Source organism: Plecotus auritus (assembly GCF_963455305.1).
Source record: "Plecotus auritus genome assembly, chromosome: 10".
In the NCBI taxonomy this organism is placed as follows: Eukaryota; Metazoa; Chordata; class Mammalia; order Chiroptera; family Vespertilionidae; genus Plecotus; species Plecotus auritus.
In genome coordinates this window covers 5,003,694-5,010,883 of record NC_137785.1, presented here as the reverse complement: position 1 = coordinate 5,010,883, position 7,190 = coordinate 5,003,694, and positions in this window count along the sequence as shown.

The window sequence follows — 7,190 nt, the reverse complement described above, 5'->3', positions numbered from 1 at the left end:
AGGAGTGACAAAAAGAGAGAAAATGCTCTTGGCTTCCAACATCCTGTCGACGTCCCCTAGCATCTAACTGATCCTGATCCCCCCTCTCCTCTCTTGGAGTAGGAGCCACATTTTGAGGAATTCTGTCTCCTACCTTAGAAAGACAAACAGCAATATGCCTTTCCTGGCACTCGTGTAGGGGTGGAGGCATTTAGACTTTAGGATACATGTTTTCTCTTATCTGGTTTGGTAAATTCTACAGCTATCGCCTGGTGGCTTGGCGCCCATATTTCCGGGGTGACCAAAGGCAGAGTGGGTATGGTGGCAATAAACCTAATTAAATAGCCACAAGGTAAAACAGGCACAGAGTGAAATGGTTCTATCTCTACATTTGGTTTAATCCCTGCTTCCTCTTTCCTTTTCCATCTTCTGCTTCAGTCTGAAATTAGAAGGAGAACACAGCTGAACCATGATTAATCACCGCCTACAGCAGACCACAGTTCCATATCTTTCCAGGCAATGCCCGTTGAAACTAATCCCTATAAATTCAGTACAATTTTTTAAGAAAGAGTTAACGATCACAGTACGTAACACAGTAATTCTCTAGTGGTGGAAACTACATCTGGGCCAAGTGAGGTGCCTGAGTGAGTGAGACAGAACAAGAATTGAGCAGTGGTTGCATGCCTGGACCTTCCTGCATAGACGCAGAGAGTTCAGGTACCCGTGGCCTGGAGTGGACAGAGTGAGCTATGATGTGGGAGGAAGCATGTGAGAATTTTCTGGAGGCCCAAGGGAAAGAAAGGGTCATAACCTGCCTAAAGGTGTCATCCGGTTACATCAACTGTCAAAGAAACTTCTGGAAATTCTGCCCTGGAGGAAGAGTTTATTCTTATTGATTTATACCATTGGATTATTATTGTGTAGTATTGTAATTTCTCTAAGTCAGACATATCTTTACAATTCCTGCATTTCCACAAAGTTTTCATTGTTCTCCATGAATTAGGAAACCAGGCCTGCTGCCAAGAAAAAATGTGTGTAGTATTGTAAGACTTAGAGTAGGCCATTTTTGAGTGAATTTTTGGCCATGCAAGAACCTTCCCTTACATGTATGGTAGCTGTTCTCCGCTGGTGGGGGTAATGCATGGAAAATAGGGAGGGAAAGGCAGGATGGGGCACTTTCTTTGAAGGCCTTGAATCCCAGGGAGAATTTGAATGTGCACGTCTTGGGGAATTGAGCAAACACAGGCTGTGGGCGAAGAGGAATGGGTCCGGAAGTGAGAGCAAAGGGACAAAAAGGGAAGTTGACTCGAAAGACCTTAGAGCAGTGGTTCTCAATCTTCCTAATGCCTCGACCCTTTAATACAGTTCCTCATGTTGTGGTGACCCCCAAACATAAAACTATTTTTGTTGCTACTTCATAACTGTAATTTTGCTACTGTTATGAATCATAATGTAAATATCTGTGTTTTCCGATGGTCTAAGGCGACCCTGCTAGCGGTTCTCAACCTGTGGGTCACGACAGATATTTACATTACATTTTATTATCAGTAGCAAAATTACAGTTATGAAGTAGCAACAAAAATAATTTTATGGTTGGGGGTCACTACAACATGAGGAACTGTTTTAAAGGGTCTTGGTATTAGGAAGGTTGAGAACCACTGCCTTCGGGACTCAATGATCAAAGTCACCGAAACAGTAAAAAAGATCTAATAAGTCATTGATGTACAATTAATGTATAGTAACCAACCGCTCTCTCACACACACCAATAAGTCCCAACCTCACCTTGAATGCCAACAACTACAGAAAGGAACGTTGCAAGGAATGAATGAACAAACTAAACAGAAACCAACTCTTAGATACAGAGGACAAACTGAAGGTTGTCGAAGGGGAGGAGGGATTGGGGAACTGAGTGAAAAAGGTGAAGGCATTGAAGAACTACAAATTGGTAGTTATGAAACAGTCACTGGGGTGCAAAGTACAGCATTGGGAATATAGTCAATGACGTTGTAATAACTATGTTTGGTTAAGGTGGGTACTAGGCTTGTTGGAGGGATCATTTTGTGAATTATATAAATGCCTCCCTGCTATGATAAACACCTGAGACGAACATAAAATAATATCAAATGTCAACTGTAATTGAAAAATTGATATACCCTTAAAAATTAAAAATAAATAAATAAATAAATAAATAAATAAATAAAACAAAAAGATGTAGCTAATAAGTGAAAGAATAGTATTCAAAAAAAAATAAAGAAAAATGAAGACTAAGGACAATGTTTCTTTTTAAAAAATATATTTTATTGATGTTTTACAGAGAGGAAAGGAGAAGGATAGAGAGTTAGAAACATCGATGAGAGAGAAACATTGATCAGCTGCCTCCTGCACACCTCCCACTGGGGATGTGCCCGCCACCAAGGTACATGCCCTTGACCGGAATCGAACCTGGAACCTTTCAGTCCACAGGCCAACGCTCTATCCACGGAGTCAAACTGGTTAGGGCAGGACAATGTTTCTTGAGTGGCATTCCACCCAAGATGCATAATCTGAATCTGAGTATGAGTTGCCATTGGACAAATCTCCTCTTTCGTGTCTATTATAGCTTCTTTCTCACCAGAACCACCCCCTCCCGTCCATCAGCCCCTGGTCCTCTCCACTCAACAACCCTTCTATGACCAGTGGCTGTAAGAAGAAGCCCCTTGCTTTATCTAAGCTTCCTTAATCCAAGTGCAATCTGGGAGGATTTGGAGACACACACAGCCCCTGCAGTGTGGGGAGACATAATGCCTTGGGCAGAGACCAAGGCAATGTCCGGCTCTGCACCCAACGGCCACTCCATGGTGTGTTGGGAACAGTGCCTAGAATACAGAACTTGGGGTTTACAAAAGGCAGAACTTGTTTTCTGAAAAAGGAGAAGTCATGCATCTTTTTTGGGATGATAACAGAGACTGACATGTGGCGAAAGAGCTGTTTTGCTTCCTTTTAAAGGGTCAGTGTTGAAACATGGGCCGGGAGGTGATGGATGCCCACCCACGACATCCTCTTAGTAAGCGTGGCCTTCCAGGACCTGTCCTCTCATCCCTCTGCACAGCGTGGGCGGGCCAGGAAAATCCCCGTAATTCTGAAACTCACCCCCCCTGGTCTGCCATATTCTGTGGGGAAGAAAAGCTGAGTCCTAGTTTGTTACTATCACTTCGTAGTTTTAGAGAAAGCCTCGGATTTCACTTCAAAATCCTCTCTAATTGGTCTTTTTGCATTGGAGTGTTAATTGATTTATTATTTCTTCACAAGTATTTTGAAATTAAGGCTTGGTAACAAAGTGGTCCATAATCAACGGTTGACTATTGGCACTATGTCACCTTCATTAGTCTTCTCATTGGTGTGTTACCAACCTATTATCCATTAGTAAATATTCTTAAGTTAAGCACTGGTGATCAATTAAACAACGGTTAATCACTTAATGGATTTATTGGCTATGTGAACGTTCATCTATTGAATTGTATGAGAAGTGCTGAAGATTCCACAAGGAGAAGATATGGCTTACAATTCCATGGGCCATCTTATTTGCTTAACTTCTTTTGGCTACAAAATCACTACAACAAATTGTGAGACACACTCCTTAGCCAATCAGAGACAATTCTTTATTTAGGCAGGGGAGAGACATCGGATGTGTAGGTAGTATAAACTTGGTTTGAAATGTAAAGGTGGTCACTTCCTTGAAGGTTCTGGACACCAGGTGAGGAGATAATGCTGGGATCCGCAGGGGATAGCAAGCTGTGTCCAGGAGAGAGTCAAGGTGAGATGGGACTGGACATTCGCCAAGAGAGGCAGATTCAAATCTGACACCTGCCATGGAATGGGAAGTCACCGAGCAGGAATTTCTTAGTGGGATAACAGGAGATGTGGACTTCTTTCCAAGTGCCTGTTTCTCCAGAAAAGAGAAAGATTTATGAGCTGGGCCTCATGCACATTCACATTCTGGAAACTACTTTGGAAGTTGAGAATGGAGGGGGGGTCACAATTCTCTGTGTGTGGGCTTTTCATTTTCTGGTCATTGAGTCTCCCATCATTTAAAAACTATGTCATTATCTTTTTAAAAAAATACATATAGAGAGAAGCATCGATCAGACCATCAAACCTCAGAGGGAAGGTAGGGGAGAGTGGGGGTAAGGGGGAGAGATCAACCAAAGGACTTGTATGCATGCATATAAGCCTAACCAATGGACACAGACAACAGGGGGGTGAGGGCATGAGTGGGTGGGATGGGGGGGGGGTAATGGGGAAATAAGGACACACATGTAACACCTTAATCAATAAAGAAATTTAAAAAAATATATATATATTGAGTTCAGAGAGGGAGAGTGAGAGACAGAAACATCAATGATGAGAGAGAATCATTGATCAGCTGCCTCCCGCAAGCCCCCTACCAGGGGCTGAGCCCGCAACAAGGGCTTGTGCCCTGACCCGGAATCAAACCATGACCTCCCGGTTCATAGTTAAGACGCTCAACCATTGAGCCATGCTGGTTGGGCATTATCACCCTTTTTACTGGTAAAATAGTAACCTGTAATTCCTGTAATTTCTCGCAGATTCTTTTCTACTGATTGTTGACCTAGCCATTCTGTTAAATATTCAATTACTCCTGGTTACCTCCAAACCACTGGCACCTGCCAGTCAGAGTGGCGGCTTAAAGAGGTAAGGCGATGAATGCAGATTGTCTGGGTCTTTGAACCTGCCCTGCAGCTATTTCCCTAGTTCTGGAATTCCCCAAGGGTATGGACATCCTCAACACCCAAGCTGTGGGGTAAGAGATACAATGGAGGAAAGGCCGGGGGTGGGGTGGGGTGGGGTGGGTGGACGGCACTGGAGATGCCCTTCCCACCTGGTAGGACTGCACAGATTTGTGCCACCACCAAGGACTTGGAAGACACAGGGACCAGAATTCCATCCACATCCCCATGCGACTCCTGTGTTTGGCTTCTGCCGAGGACAAATGGACCTTGAAGAATCGCAGTGGGTTCTTGTGTACCAGGTGATGATTTTAATTTCTGCCTCAATGGAGTCTTCATAACTGGAAAAAACACCTCCCCCCCCCCCCCCCCCCGCAAACTCTGGACATCTCCTGGTGTACAGCTATTTATCTGGAGAGAACCGACTCTCTCTGGGTCTATCTTTAATGGCTACAAGGTCAGTCTGCTTCTGCGTGTCAGGGCCAACAACACACTCAACTGCCCTCCTCTAGGAGAGAGGAACTCTCCAGGCCCCTAATCTAGGCTGCAGGGACCAGGATCGCCCCTCCATCGGGCAGGACACCCCACAGGTCCATTACGTACCATGTGGATTGGACCTGCAAAAACAGGAAGTTAGAAACCATCCAGGCCCTTTGTAAGACCAATGCGTTCCAGAGTGTGGGAAAGGGATCTGCCCACATATCCGGCCTGCCGCCTGGGTGAAATTCCTAGGAGTCCAGTTCCCCAAGGTATGTTGAGGTAGCCCATCCATGGTGAGGACTCAGCTCCATCGGACCCTCTTGTGAGTGAGGAGCAAACCCAATTCCTGGTGGACCTTCTTTGGGAAGTTGGAGACAACATATTCCTCCTTGGGCATGTCACCTCCATCCACGTATGAGCGTCTTGAGAGGCTGCTGGTTTGGGGTGGGGCCCCGAATAAGAGACGTCTTTGCAACAGGTCCAGGCTGCCTGGGCTGTGTGACCCAGGAGATCCAATTGTGTTTGGAGCATCTGTCAGATGAGGTCATTATACAGAGTCTTGGGTGGACTACAGATGAATGAAAAAACACAGAAAGTTAGCCCTGGCCAGTTGGGCTCAGTGGATAGAGCGTCAGCCTGTGGAGCAAAGGGACCCGGGTTCAATCCTGGTCAAGGTCACCTACCTTGAAGCACATCAATTGGTTGCCTCCTGCATGAACCCTGACCAGGACCCGAGCCAGGGAGGAGCCTGCATCCAAGGTAGGTGATGTTTCTCTCTCTTTCACTCTCCCTTAAAAAAATAATCAATGGGAAAATATCCTTAGATGAGGCTTAACAAAAAAAAATCAATCAATCAATCAATCAATACTAAAGCACAGACATTGACTATTTTGGAGTCACACTATGCATTTCCGTGGAGGACTACTCTCCTCTGTGAAACAGTGTTGGGGTTGTTACTGGGCCCTACCAGAGGTCGTCTTGGCCAAGTCACCATGAGGCATGAGGTGCCCATCATGGAATGGGAGGTGGTTCCTGAGCACACCTGGAACAGGGCATGCCCAGTAGAGCCCCATCCCCAGACAGAAGTGGTTTATGTGGCTCAAGAAGTCCCCAAAGGCACGAGGCAGGCACAGCAAGGACCTTCTGAAGATATGCACCTCCTACTCCTCAGTACCCGTGCCTATGTCACCTCCCATGGTACAAGGGACTTTGCGGGTGTGATGGAGTTAAGGACGTTGAGATGGGAGACGGCCCTGGGTGATCCATGTCATCAGAAAGTCCTTGGGATTGAATGAGGGAGGCAGGAGGACAGAGCCGAAGAGATGTGATGAGGAGAGCAGTGGACAGTGATGTAACTGCTGGCCCTGAGGATGAATGAGCACGAGATATAGGCAGCCCGTGAAGCTTGAAAGACAAGGAATCCCATTCTAACTCCTGAATAGAAAGATGATAAATCTGTGTTGCTTTAACTCATTAAGCATATGGTTATTTGTTATAGCAGCAATAGGAAACTAATACTCCCTCTCTCTCTCTCTCTCTCTCTCTCTCTCTCTCTCTCTCTCTCTCTCTCTCTCTCGATTTTGGAGGTGGTGATGCAGTTTTGCTATGTTTTGGCTAATCTGAGATTTGCAAGCTCAGAGCTGGAATCTGTGTGGTTCACTGGTGTATTCCCGGGCCAGGCACATTGCAAATCCTCAAGGAATAAGGGTGGATGCTTGGGTCAAAGAGGAGTCCAGGCCAGTGAGGCAGAAGCTTATGGATGAAATGGGGCCTGGGATGTGGTCAGACATGTCTGCAGAAGCCTGCTGCCCGCCCAGGCCTCAGCTGAGGAAATGAGAGCCAGGCTCCCTGGGAGGGGCTGTTCCCTTTGCTGGGGCTGCTGACGTGACAGCCCCGTGACGGGGAGCACCAGCCTCCCGGGGGCCACACCCTGTGTGTCGGCCTGTTCTGAGGACACTGTGGCCTCCTCCATCTGCACAGCCGCGACCAGAGAGAGAGATGCC